Raw genomic sequence first — 14,372 nt, 5'->3', positions numbered from 1 at the left:
GGATGAGCAAAGTGGTCCAGAATGCCTCCCAGCTGCCCACACATGCACAGGGAAGGCAGCTTTGTACATCTGAGAGGATTTCTTACAGCAAGCTGGCACCCTGTCCCACTCCAGGAGGAGAGGAAGAGGATGGTAGACTTGATGGTATAGAACAAAGTACTCTGTTTTATCTGGAGGGAGTACATAAAATTTTTGAAATTAGTTGGAGATAAAATTAACTGATAGCAAAGCCGACTTGACCATCACAAAGGATGAGGACAGTGTCACCTTGCCCTCGGTGTCCACAGTAGCTGCTTGTGAACCGAGTCAACTAAAATTAGATTTATAAATGACTTTTAATCTCACCATCAGAAATTTGCTTCACAGAGCACTAGAAAATTTAGGGAAGTGCTTGAAAAGAGAGACCTGTAGCATCAAGATGGTAAACTTGAAAGATGAGAGAAATTACAATTTGCATGTTAGATTTAGAAAGGAGAAAAGGCCAAGAAAGAGCAGAAGGAGAAGCAAATGTAGGAGAGAGAACCAGAGAGTAAGGCATGTATTATTAGTTGTGGCAAAAGAAAACTGAAACGAGTACAAGAGAACCTAGGAGATGGTGGGAGCAAAAGAAACCCAAAGAGAGAAGTGTTACTGAAATCATGAAAGGAGAACTGATTGCTTAATGCCTAACACAGTTGAAGCATACCAACATAGTGCCAGGCTTGACTTGTTTAGTTGCCCTTTCTGTAGGGAGATTTCCTCACAGACCCTGTACATGCCGTGCCCCATGAATTCAGACACACCACAGGCTACGTGTTCTGAAGCCAGTAAGAGTTCATGCAAGGCTTGGGCTGCTAGAGAGGTGGGGGTGGAATCCTGACTTAGTTCCTGCTGGCCACACAATCTGGGCAAGTGACTCAACTTCTCTGTGCCCCATGGTAATTCCTGTCTGGAAGGGTGCAGTGAGGACTGATCACAGAGCAGTAACATGTACGAAATGCTGAGCATGGCACCTCATGGCCTGGGTGGACAGATGTCATTCTCATGATCATTACAGGCTACAGAAAGCTCCTCTGGCTTGGTGAGCTGGTCTTCCTGCCCTATCTTATAAGCATCATTGCCATAAAAGGACCTGCTGTGTTTCACACCTCTAGAGATACAGTTTCTGTTAGTAGAGCACCAGCAATTAATGCAACATCTCCTTCACTGCCTCCTCCTCCTTTGCTGCCTACCACCTCTGCCTACCCACACATATATCCTTCTGGGCATTCTTTTCTCACCACGTTTGCTCCTTGGTGATCTCATTCATTGCCTTTAATATTTGATTTATATTTCTAATCTAGATTCTGAGCTCCAAACTGGAAAGTCTTAAGTATGTCACATCAGTCTTAAGCTTAACAGGTCTAAAATGAGATAATCAAATACTGGTTTGTGAAATGATGAATGGATGGGTGTTGGATGACCCCAAGAGCCGGAATCCTTCTCACCAGTGGACCCAGCCCAGGGTGTTTGTTACATGTCAATAACAGTCAGTGGCATTTTATCACTGTATCAATATCTATGGATCTGTTTTCCCTACTCTTTGAATGACCTAACCTCTTAAAGGTGGAGATTACATCCTGCTCATCTCCAATTCCCTTAAAAAACCCTTCCGCAATGCCTTGCAAAGAGTGAATATATATTAACCACTGGTTGAATTCAATTTTTTGCTGAATGCTTCCCACATTCATCAAAAGTTTAACCTTTTGGTCCAAGAAGCTTCATCCACAGTACAATGGCCCCAGTGTACTTCACCTTCCATGTCAACAAGGCCCAAATGCTGACACTGGAGGCACACTATCCCCTTTCCTACAGCTCTTGCTGTAGCTCTTGTGGTTTGGCACCATTCAACAGCCTGCCTCAGTCCTGGGATCTTGGCAGTTGTATGAAACCACACTAGGTACAACTAGAGCTGAAAGATGAAGGGAATTGACAGCTCAAAGAGATACTCACCCCCAGGCCATTCTAAGAACCCATTTTGTGTTTTTCTCCTCTGCCTGAGGGGGGGACCTCCTTAATGCCCGTAGTACATAAGGGCATCTTTCGTATGTGCATGCTTAGTTGCTCAGTCACATCCGACTCTTTGTGACCCTATGGACCACAGACTGCCAGGCTCTTCTGTCCATGGGATTTTCCTGGCAAGAATACCAGAGTGAGTTGCCATTTCCTCCTCCAAGGGATCTTCCCAACCCAGGGATCATCTCTCATGTGCCCCTAAAACCCTCAGTAGGGGTCCAACAGGGAACAGGAACAGTCTTGGAGATGCAGGTCCTGCTTGCTGTGACCCTCCTTGGTGCAGTAGCACTGTGCTATGGATTGAGTGGGCCTCACTTGGGGAAGGTAGTGGGGGGAGAGGATTGGCCTGTGGCAGTGAGGCTGGGACAGGTTTTCTTTCCATGTTGCAAATGCTCAAACAGCACTTGTGACAATTATCTGGTACCAACTCCCTGCCAGTGGATCCTCAGCATTTCTTCTCCCCTCTCCACCTAAAGATCAGACATTCACTTCACACTCCCAGAGCCATGCAGCATTCTATACAGATTCCAGGGGCTGCCTCTAACGCCATGTTTTTCTCTCCAAGCCAGGAGGGACACTTGATACTTGTGTAGGGACAGTCTTGAATTCTACCTGATTAACACTTACATTTTAAGACAATTGGCACGAGCCTTCCCACAATTATCTAAACTGAGAAAAACTATTTGGATCCTGTGATGAGATAGTATAGAGGAAAAGAAGAAAATCACAGTACCTGGAGATGTTCAGAAAATAGTTATTGACTATGATATGGGGACTGCGTGCTTGACTCAGATGCAATCATTTGTGATAGAAATTTTGCACTTAAGTTTGGTGGTGCTAATATTTAAGGGACAACTAAAATATAAGTCTCCATTGCCCTTTTCTTAATAGTTAATAATTATTAAACTCTCATTGCCTGCTTTATGGAGCATACATAGTTCAAATCCTATTCAAATTAATTCTAAAAGGCAGTTATAAGCTTGCCTCAGATTTGTATTGAGGATTATTTAAAATATGAATCATTAGTTAGGAATTAAAAATGGCTATAGTGAGATTTTTCTTATAACAGCACTTTTCAAAAGCCAATTTTAAAGTTCTTGATAAATCATGTTCTCTGAAAAAAATATACCTTTCATGAATTGGTCTTGATTAGTCTGATGGTCTAGGGTCATAAAGCCCAATATTAACACCTATTTGGTCCTATAAATATAGGGCTAAGGAATCTTAGAAAGAGCAATATCTCTGAGAAATAAGTTTCTAGCATAACAAACAAGCAAACAGACTATTTGGGGAGGAAAGGGATTAATAGATAGGATATCTGCTGGGTAGATAAAGATACAAATAGGTCTGCAAAAAGGTACACAGGGTAGAGAAAATAATCTGTCATTTCAGTGATTCTTGATCTTTGACTGTTTTACACATATTTTTCCTTTATCTTTGGGAATTTCCTTTTTGCAATAGGTTTCCCTTTGCGTAAGGCAGAAGCTTATTACCTGTTTCACAATTTCTTTCCTTTACGGGAAAATCATTAAGTTACTTGGATACTCCTGTTGGAATTACTACCAATACGACCCTTTCCCATGAATTGAGGGAGTAATGATTTCCCTATCAGCAGTATTGTAAGAATCTCCTTGGTACCAGAAGTCTCTCCCAAGAAGTCTTGTTATGCTTGGATTGCACATATGCTGATACACCATGGCTTTGAGACTTGAACCAGGTTCCTTGAATCGCAGGCAAAAAATGGATGATGGGCTGAGCCACCCCTTTTCCTCTAACCTGCTTACCTGTGTCCTTATTTTATGGGCCCTGTCCCTTATGGAGCCATGCTGCAGAGTCCGAATATCGGGTACTATTTCGGTGGACTGACATTCACCCTTGACACACCAGTCTCTAGTTCTAGAGCTAGACATCCTGGATACGACCTCTTTCTGGCAGCACCAAGCCAGTAGTTTGACCTCAATCAAGTCACTTAATGCTCTGAGTCCCAATTTCCTCTTCTGTGAAATGATAATAACAATTAGTACCTGCTCCTGCTTACAGAATTTGTGGCTGCTCCTTAAATCTACCATTCATCCATTCAGTAAATACTTATTGAGAATTTGCCTACTTGTAAGGTATGGGGACAAAGGATGGATGATATGATATCTGTCCTGGAGGAGCTCTTTGTCAGGTGTTGAATGCATCAAGGAAGATGATATGCATATTTAAAAAATAACTGTACTTCACATCGTGAGGTTAGCTATTATTTTAAAAATGGAAAATAGGGACTTCCCTGGTGGTCCAGTGGTTAAGAATCTGTCTTACAATACAGGGGACACAGGTTCAATCCCTGGTCTGGGAAGATGCCACAAGCTGTGGAGCAACTAAGCCTGTGCCACAGCTAGAGAATCAGTGCATCACAAGAAAGATCCTACATGATGCAACTAAGGTCCTGTTGCGTCTGGACCTGACACAGCCATATAAATAAATGTTTTTTTTAAAAAAGGAAAATAATACGTGTTGATGAGGATGTGGAGTTATTGGAACCCTGGTGCCTTGCTGGTGGGAATGTAAAATACTACAGTATGGTGATTCCTCAAAACATCAAAAATAGAATTACCATATTATTTAGCAGTTTTACTTCTGAGTATATACCCAAAGGAAGTGAAATCAATGACTCAACAGAGATTCACAAACTAATGTTGACATTATTCACAATAGCCAAAAGGCAGAAACAACCCAAGTGGCCATCAACAAGTGAATGGATAAGCGAAATATGATCTATGCAAACAATAGATGTAAAGCCTTAAACAGGAATGCAATCTGGTACATGCTACATCATGGATGAACTTTGAAAACATTGTGTTAAGTGAAATAAGCCGGATGAAAAAGAATAAATGTTGTATGACTTCTGCTTACCTAGGCAAAATTATAGAAACAAAAAGTGGAGTGTGGAATGAAGGTTGCCAGGGCCTTGGGAGGAGGAAGGACTATTGTTAGTATTTGATGGTGACAGAGTTTCAGTTTAGGTTGATGGAAAAGTTCTGTGGATGGTTGCACAACATTGTGAATATATTTTAATTCCACTGAATCATATACTTAAAAATTGTTTAAATGGCAAATTTCAGGACTTCCCTGGTGGTCCAATGGTTAAGACTCCACACTTCCAATGTAGGAGGCTGTGGGTTCTATCCCTGGTTGGTAACTAGAATCCCACAGGCCATGTGGCATGGCCAAAAATTTAAAAAATTAATGGAAAATTTTATGTAATATGTATTTTACTGCAGTTCTTAAAAACTGGAGGAATTCCCTGGTAGTCCAATGGTTAGAACTCCATACTTTCACTGCCAAGAACCCTGGTCCATTCCCTGGTTGGGGTACTAAGATCTCACAAGCCGCGTGATACAGCCAAAAAGAAAACAATTATAATTCCCAAAATACTATACGAATACAGGATTTTTAGCTTGAATTAGGATAAATGGCATTGTGTTGGTAAGTCCTCTTTCAAAAAGTGCAGTATGCATGAAATTACTTTGTCATTATTTATTATGTGATATTGAAAACTGAGCACTCATCCAGATAAACTTTAATAATAATTTATTTGTGCCCCATCCTGCTCTAAAAAGAATTTAAGGTCGTTTACCCTAAACACATCAGAGTAATGAGATCAAATCCAGTTAACATCAGACCAAATATAGAAACTGAGATATAAAACAGGAGAAGGAGATGATGGCACATCAGTAACTGAGCAAGACTTTCAACTGATGGCGCATTAGTAACTGTTAGCCTTACAGAAGGTAGAGAACTATTTATATTCATCAGACCTTTTATTAATGCTTAAAGTATCACTAATTTCAATATGGTCATCTTATGGATCCATAGTGTTTCATATTGTTACCATTTATAGTTCTGGGAATTTATTAAGCAATTATGGAACACCTAATCAAAACAGAAGAAGGATGTGAAACTAAGAGCATGGTTTAATAAGTCTGAAGCCTCAGGACCTATTCTGTGCTGAATGAAACAGCCCTGTTGGCCAACTCAGTCTCCTGCACCTTTCCCCGGGTCCCACCACTGCCTGGCACAATGACCATCTCCTGCATTTGGGCTCCCCCTGCCTCCCATGCTTCCCAACCAGACCCTGCCCCAGCAGCCTGGTTCCCACAGGGCCCTGTGTATAGCCAGGACTCCTAGCCCCTGCTCCTGTTTCCTCCTTCCTGGATCACCCTCCTGTCTTGCTGCAAGTCCTCACCTCTTACAGAGGACAGTTCAGATCTCACCTCCATGACCTCTCCAGCCCACGCTGAGTCCTTCTCCTTGCCATGCTACTGTGCATGCATTCACACATTAACCGAAAGGCCTATGACCTTTGCTCCTTTTCTTGTGAGAAATGAGAAGCAAGGTGTGATTAAACCAAAGATCATTTCCTATATCTTATTCAAGATGACAAGATATACAATGGAGGAAGCGGCATTAAAACATATTCATTACCATATGGAAAATTAGATAGCCCGTGGCAATTTGTTGTATGACTCAGGGAGCTCAGCTCTGTGCTCTGTGGCAACCTACACGGGTGGGATGGGCTGGGAAGTGGGAGGGTGGTTCACGAAGTCGGGGACATATGTATACCTGTGGGGCAATTCATGTTGATATATGGCAGAAGCCAACACAACATTGTAAAACAACTATCCTCCAATTAAAAATAAATTTTTAGAAAAGCTGATAAGATATTTAGCAAATGACCTATGAGAGCCAGTAGGGATACTCGAGATGATCTAATCCATGAAGAAATGGAGACCCCAAGAAAGAAAATGGTTTGTTCAAAGTTACCCTGCATATTAGAAGCAGAGATAGACCTGGAAACCTATTTTTCTGAAATTCAGTATTTTTATATCATCATGCTAGCTTCATTTCAATTTGTGTTTTATTTCATAATCAGCAAACAGGATTTTAAATGCTCCCCCAAACGTAGGCCAAGAGGGGCAACGTAATGTGTTAGCAAGAACATTAACTTTGCCAAAGTCAAAGACATTGGGCAAGACCATGCATAGCTCTGGGCTCTTCTTTTTCCACTTGTAAAATAAGGATTAACTGATGGTCTTTTTTTTTTTCTTTGACCATATTGCTCCCCATTCTGAATCTTGTTGTTCAGTCACTCAGTCGTGTCTGACTCCTTGCCACCCAATGGACTGCAGCATGCCAGGCTTCCCTGTCCTTGACTATCTCCTGGAGTTTGCTCAAACTCATGTCCATTGAGTTGATGATGCCACCAACCATCAACAATCTCATCTTGTGTCTCCCCCTTCTCCTCCTGTCTTCAGTGTTTCTCAGCAAGACTGAGATCCTTTCTCAGCAAGGATCATTCTGAATCTTTGGGTCTGTATTTACCTTTTGAGCAAGCACCCTAAGAAAACTCTTTTCACATGAATGGAGAGTCTTAAAATCCTGGGAGGGACATTGAAAGCTATTTTAAAGTTTTTAAGAGGGAGAATGACGACATAATGGACTTGGAGCTTTAGGAAGGGCATAAACTGGTGGTCTGTATAATAGATTGATGGGAATGAGATCTCAGGGGCACAAGTGAGCTGCTAGGATTGTACCAAACTATTCAAGATAAGAAGACAGGGGAGTTTGCTCTGTACTGGAGGTACTGGAAAAGGAGAATAAGCAGTAATTCCAAGAGGTGTGTTCAGAGATGAAAAGACAAGACTTGCTGCTGACAGATTGAATGTAAGCGATAATAGCAGGGAAGAATTTGCAATAACAACTGTGTTTTAGGGACACTAGAATACAACTTTTCCACCAATATGCATAGGGCTTCCCAGGTGGTTCAGTGGTAAAGAATCCACCTACCAATGTAGGAGACACAAGAGATGTGGGTTCGGTCCCTGGGTTGGGAAGATCGCTTGAAGGAGAAAATGGCAACCCACTACAGTATTCTTGCCTAGAAAATTCTATGGACAGAGGAGCCTGGTGGGTTACAGTCCATGGGGTCACAAAGAGTCAGACATGACTGAGCGGTGGAGCATGTAAGTACCAATATGTATGCTATTTCTGTCTGATGAATTCTGCTTCAACCCGAGGTGTTGAGGTGTCTGTGAGGCATCCAGGTAAAGACATGGGCTTGAGCATGACCAAAGATCTGGCAGGAAGATAAAGATGTGGGAGAGTCAACAGCATGAGGGAAGAGGAGAGAAGGAAGTCAGGAAACTTGAATTCAGATCTTGAGGGAGCAGCAACATTAGACATAAGGAGAAAGACGAAACAAGTAAGGAATAGAGAAGAAACAGGTGGGTAGTAAATGAAACTTGAATAATAAAGAGAAAACAAAGGAAAAGAAAGGTTTAAGAAGATGAATATCCATCACATCAGAAGCTTTTGGGTTTGAAAAGGATAAAAACAGATGCTTCATTTTTGCAAAGAGAGTATGAGATGAAAACTAGCTGTTTTTAAGTGAAAATCTATAATACTTTTGATGTGTGTGATATGAGAGAATATGAGGAGTAAATGAAATCCTTTGATGGCAAATTGTATTGACAGTTAAGGAGCAAAAATATACTTCTAACAGACTGGTTTTCAAAAGAACATTCTTCTATTAGAGAGCTGGGAAATTGAGGAGGGGATGGGGGCAAGGGTTAAAAGAGGGAACAGATTAAGGTGTGTGGGCAAAGAAGAAACTTACCAAGAAATCCTAACACATACATACTACATTAATGATCTTGTGTACAAAATAGGGCTGCATTCATCTTTTAAAAAAGCTTTCCTTTCCTTTCTCTTGGTTGTGGTGTCATCTGAAGCAAAGAGGAGGTCTCATATAGGATGGAATCAGCCATCCAAAGTTATGTTTTTATGTTACCTTGAAATATGGCTTCAGAGAAGAAACAGTCCCTTACCATTTCCTCCTTAATGACCTGGGGATGTGGGTGAAGGGAGATCCATTTTTACATGTAAATCAAAGCCAGAGAGTACATTTAGTGTAGAGTACATTTATGCAGGCTGATCTGGCATCATCAACCCCATCCCAATTACAGTGTTCCACCCCTGGGTAGATATCCACCAGGACATAAATTGCTCTACTTGTTTAAGGTTTTAAAATTACTTGAGTACTCCCAATGTTTTCACTTACACTATATACACTTCATGACTTTAGATATTAAATCCTTGAGCTTTTTCCTATGAACAAAGTGCTTTGGAATAATAAAGCAGGCAATCATCATCAGCTAGAATCATTAATTTTCTCCAGTTTTATAAAGTTATTTGAAAGGAAAACAAAGGAGAAGAAAAGAAAAAGAATGACTAACAATGGTGTGAGAATTTTTTTTTTTAACCTGAACTGAAATGAAGCCCACCAGTGTTCAGGGGACTTCCTGTTCTTGGGAGTTTTATCCATTGCACTCGAAAAAGTACTAAAATGAAGCAGTTGAAATTGGAACATGACCTGACCAGGGATTTTTTTTTTTTGCTTCTGAGTTCTGAATATTTTCTTATGTCAGATTGCTAAAGACTCCTAGGGGTCTCTAAGTTCTTATATAAATGTTGAATGATAAGACTGACTTCTGCCCACTACTTAGTTATTTCTGCCTTGTGACTTTATTTAATTGTCAATACATCCTTAAACAGCCTTGCCAAGTTACTTATGCCCAGTGCTTCACAGGGCCATAAGAGGCTGGCTGTACTCTGGTTTACTATGAATGCTTAACTGTTGCTGTGGTCCTACTTAATGTTATGGCTCTTAGAAACAGATTGGTATTGAGGCCTGTATTTCTTTCTGACCTAGCAATTATTATCATTTCAGGGTGATTTACAAAAATCAAAGGAACGTTTTACTTAGAGACTCATTCAGCTCAGTTCAGTTCAGTTCAGTCGCTCAGTCGTGTCCGACTCTTTGCGACCCCATGAACCGCAGCATGCCAGGCCTCCCTGTCCATCACCAACTCCCAGAGTCCACCCAAACCCATGTCCATCAAGTTGATGATGCCATCCAACCATGTCATCCTCTGTCATCCCCTTTTCCTGCCCTCAATCTTTCCCAGCATCAGGGTCTTTTCCAATGAGTCAACTCTTTGCATCAGGTGGCCAAAGTATTGGAGCTTCAGCTTCAAAATCAGTCCTGCCAATGAACACCCAGGACTGATCTCCTCTAGGATGGACTGGTTGGATCTCCTTGCAGTCCAAGGGACTCTCAAGAGTCTTCTCCAACACCACAGTTCAAAAGCATCAATTCTTCTGTGCTCAGCTTTCTTTATAGTCCAACTCTCACATCCATACATGACCACTGGAAAAACCATAGCCTTGACTCGACAGACCTTGGTTGGCAAAGTAATGTCTCTGTTTTTTAATATGTTGTCTAGGTTGGTCTAGGTTGTTCTCTGCAGGGAGATCCAACCAGTCCATCCTGAAGGAGATCAGTCCTGGGTGTTCACTGGAAGGACTGATGCTGGACCTGAAATTCCAGTACTTTGGCCACCTCATGCAAAGAGTTGACTCATTGGAAAAGACCCTTATGCTGGGAGGGATTGGGGGCAGGAGGAAAAGGGGATGACAGAGGATGAGATGGCTGCATGGCATCACCTACTCGATGGGCATGAGTTTGAGTAAACTCCGGGAGTTGGTGACAGACAGGGAGGCCTGGCGTGCTGCAGTTCATAGGGTCGCAAAGAGTCGGACACGACTGAGCGACTGAACTGAACTGAACTGAGGTTGGTCATAACTTTCCTTCCAAAGAGTAAGCGTCTTTTAATTTCATTGCTACAATCACCATCTGCAGTGATTTTGGAGCCTAGAAAAATAAATGTTTTTTTAATTTATATATATGTTTCCACTGTTTCCCCATCTATCTGCCATGAAGTGATGGGACCAGATGCCATGATCTTAGTTTTCTGTCTATCAGATCTAGTCCCTTAAATCTATTTCTCACTTCCACTGTGTAGTCATAAAGGATTTGATTTAGGTCATACCTGAATGGTCTAGTGGTTTTCTCCACTTTCTTCATTTTCAGGCTGAATTTGGCAATAAGGAGTTCATGATCCAAGCCACAGTCAGCTCCCGGTCTTGTTTTTGCTGACTGGATAGAGCTTCTCCATCTTTGGCTGCAAGGAATATAATCAATCTGATTTTGGCGTTGACCATCTGGTGATGTCCATGTGTAGAGTCTTCTCTTATGTTGTTGGAAGAGGGTGTTTACTGTGACCAGTTCTGGCAGAACTCTATTAGCCTTTGCCCTGCTTCATTCTGTACTCCAAGGCCAAACTTGCCTGTTACTCCAGGTGTTTCTTGACTTCGTACTTGCGAAAAAGCAAGAGAGTTCCAGAAAAACATCTATCTCTGCTTTATTGACTATGCCAAAGCCTTTGACTGTGTGGATCACAATAAACTGTGGAAAATTCTGAAAGAGATGGGAATACCAGACCACCTGACCTGCCTCTTGAGAAACCTGTATGCAGGTCAGGAAGCAACAGTTAGAACTGGACATGGAACAACACACTGGTTCCAAATAGGAAAAGGTGTATGTCAAGGCTGTATATTGTCACCCTGCTTATTTAAGTTATATGCAGAGTACATCAGGAGAAATGCTGGGCTGGAGGAAGCACAAGCTGGAATCAAGATTGCCGGGAGAAATATCAATAACCTCAGATATGCAGATGACACCACCCTTATGGCAGAAAGTGAAGAAGAACTAAAGAGCCTCTTGATGAAAGTGAAAGAGGAGAGTGAAAAAGTTGGCTTAAAGCTCAACATTCAGAAAACTAAGAGACTCATCAGTTCAGTTCAGTTCAGTTCAGTCACTCGGTCATGTCCGACTCTTTGCGACCCCATGAAAAGAGACTCATTAGCTACTAATAAATATGATCTTGAAGTAACTTTTTTGGTAGAATTATACTTCTTGAAATTGTATCCTTGGTCAACGGCTGTCCTTTATCAGTTTTGTCTTATAACAAACATTTTTAAAAAGATATAAATTTTTCATTTTAAGAAAAAATAATCGTTGAGTTATAGGATAGGGTAAATTGTAGGATATCTCTCAAATGGGGTTTATAAGTCATTACTGTCAGTAACATTCATTTTAAAGTACCATGTAAACCATTTTTTAAAATTATGAAAGCAGTAAGTATTTAAATTTTTATTTTTGCTACACTGGGTCTTCATTGCAGCATGCATCCTTTTTCTCGTTGCAACATGGGGAATGGGGCTTCTCTAGTTGTGGCTATGGGATTCTCTTACTGCAGAGCCTGGACTCTGGAGCGTGCAGGCTCATTTGTTGTCATTGGATGGCTTAGTTCCCCTGTGGCATGTGGGATTTTAGTTCCCCAACCAGGGATCAAACCAGCGTCCTCTGCTTTGGAAGGTGGATCCTCAACCACTGGACCACCAAGAAAGTCCGTAATTTTTTTTTTCAAATCAAAGATTGAAGAAGTGTTAAGAGTAAAATGTAAAAATTTTTTCCTCTATTTTCTTGTCTTTGTTATCACTCTCTAAAGGGAATCACTGTTAACAATGTTTTAAGCTTCTTGGCATGAATTTTCTAAGCATAGATAATTTTACATATATGTATGTATGCACACCCATTTTACACAAATAGTGTGAATTTTATACAACTAGTCATATCCTACACAGTGTTGTACATTTGGTGATTGTTTTTAATTCACTTAAAACTCTTGGACTGTGTCGTATCAGCATGATTCAGTCAGCTTCATTCTTTTTAAAAACTGCATGGCATTTCATTGCATGTATGTACCATAATTTAAGTAATTTCCAGTTTGTGTCTTATTGTAGTTGAGGTTCTGTTGTTTTAATTACAATGGCCATGTTTAGAAGTGAAACTGCTGAGTTAAGTCACACACACCAGTCAATGTTTGTTTTAAATCATGATGAGTTATTTCTAAGGTATCTTGCACAAATTTATACTTTTGCTAGTATTATCTAAGCATGTTTTCATATCTTCATCTGCCAGTCTTCCTTTGAGGTTTGCAGTGTCTGACATACTATAGAAGCTGAAAATTGTTACCTCTTTATACCATGCTTTTGTTGGATTCATATGTACTGAGCATTTTTTATAAGACTAATAGTCATTTGTGTATTTGTGTGAATTTCCTAGATCGCATCCTTTGATTATTTGTCGCTATTTGTCATATCTATTCTTACGAGAGGTAAATAAACTATTTTCTAGGGTAGACTACTGTTTAATAGATAACTCATGAGCAGCTCACAGGAAACCACAAATGTGTATATTCTACATGTGAACACTTGTACAAACACTGATTCACTTGGAGGCCTGAAAGATAGCCCTAAAAGGAAAGTGTGGCCACACAACCTGAGGAGAGAAAAAAAAAAATCTGGAGATAGACGTGGGGACTGGCCTTTCTTTTGTTTTTCTATTGCTGAGTTGAAAACCAGCTACAAACTTAACAGTTCAGCCCACTGTTGCCCAGGGACAGGAGCCTGAGCATAGCAAGACTGGCTAATTGCCAAAGTCGGGTAGATAAAATCAAGGTGTTAGCCAGTTGAACTTCTTACAAGGTATCTTCTAAGTTTGTGTGGTTGTGGCTGAATTCAGTTCCTTGCAACCATAGGGCTAAAGTTCCTGTTTCCTTGCTGGCTGTTAGCTGGGTGCCACTCAGCTCCTAGAGGCTGCCTGTGATCCTTGGTGTGTACCCTGCCTCCATCTCCAAATCCAGCAAAGGAGAATGTCCTTTGTGCTATATCCTTCTTGTGCTTCCAGTCTCACTGACTTTTTGACCCAGATTCTGAGTCCATGTGAGTAGGACATGCCCAACCTGATAATATACCTGTCTTAAGGTCAACTGATATGGAACAAAACAGAATGGCAAAATATCTTCACTTAAGTTAGTGTTTGATTGACTAACTGGGAGGAGGTGTATGTGCAGTAGGGGCCAGGAATCTTGCGGGCCATGTTAGAATTCTGCATACCACACCTCCCACCTGCCTTTCCAAGGGAAACAGAAAGAGCTCATGTCTTCTGGCTGTAGGAAATCAATCACACAGAAACATGGAATGCCAGAGGAAGGGGGAAGGACAGGCCTCTAACCCCATGCACAAAAAAAGTCATCCCTATAGGTCAAAGATCATGATGTGAGCAATGAAAGAGGAGAAGGCTGGAGAGAAAATCTAGGAAACCACATGTGTGATGTAGGGATCAGGCAGACCTTCCCGACCAAGAAACCAAACCTGTTATTTCTTACTCCAGTGTCTGCCCTCTTGCCCCCCACGCTATGGCCCACAAATAGGTCATTCTCTGGCTGCATACATGGATTTTGAGTCCTTTAACTTTGCCATTTCTTCTCATGCCAGTGTGATCAGAGTGTGGTTTTGTGAGATGTTGTCCCTTGGGTGTTCAGTAG

At 41.2% G+C, this 14,372-nt stretch overlaps 1 protein-coding gene across 6 annotated transcripts in view; it reads left to right on the top strand.

Moving 5' to 3' along the window:
- Positions 1-14,372, top strand: part of MCF2L2 (MCF.2 cell line derived transforming sequence-like 2) — a 269,485-nt gene that overhangs the window by 183,747 nt on the left and 71,366 nt on the right. The window lies entirely within an intron of this gene.

This window comes from Cervus elaphus, chromosome 19 (assembly GCF_910594005.1).
Source record: "Cervus elaphus chromosome 19, mCerEla1.1, whole genome shotgun sequence".
Classification (NCBI taxonomy): domain Eukaryota; kingdom Metazoa; phylum Chordata; class Mammalia; order Artiodactyla; family Cervidae; genus Cervus; species Cervus elaphus.
This window is presented reverse-complemented; position numbering and strand designations above follow the sequence as displayed.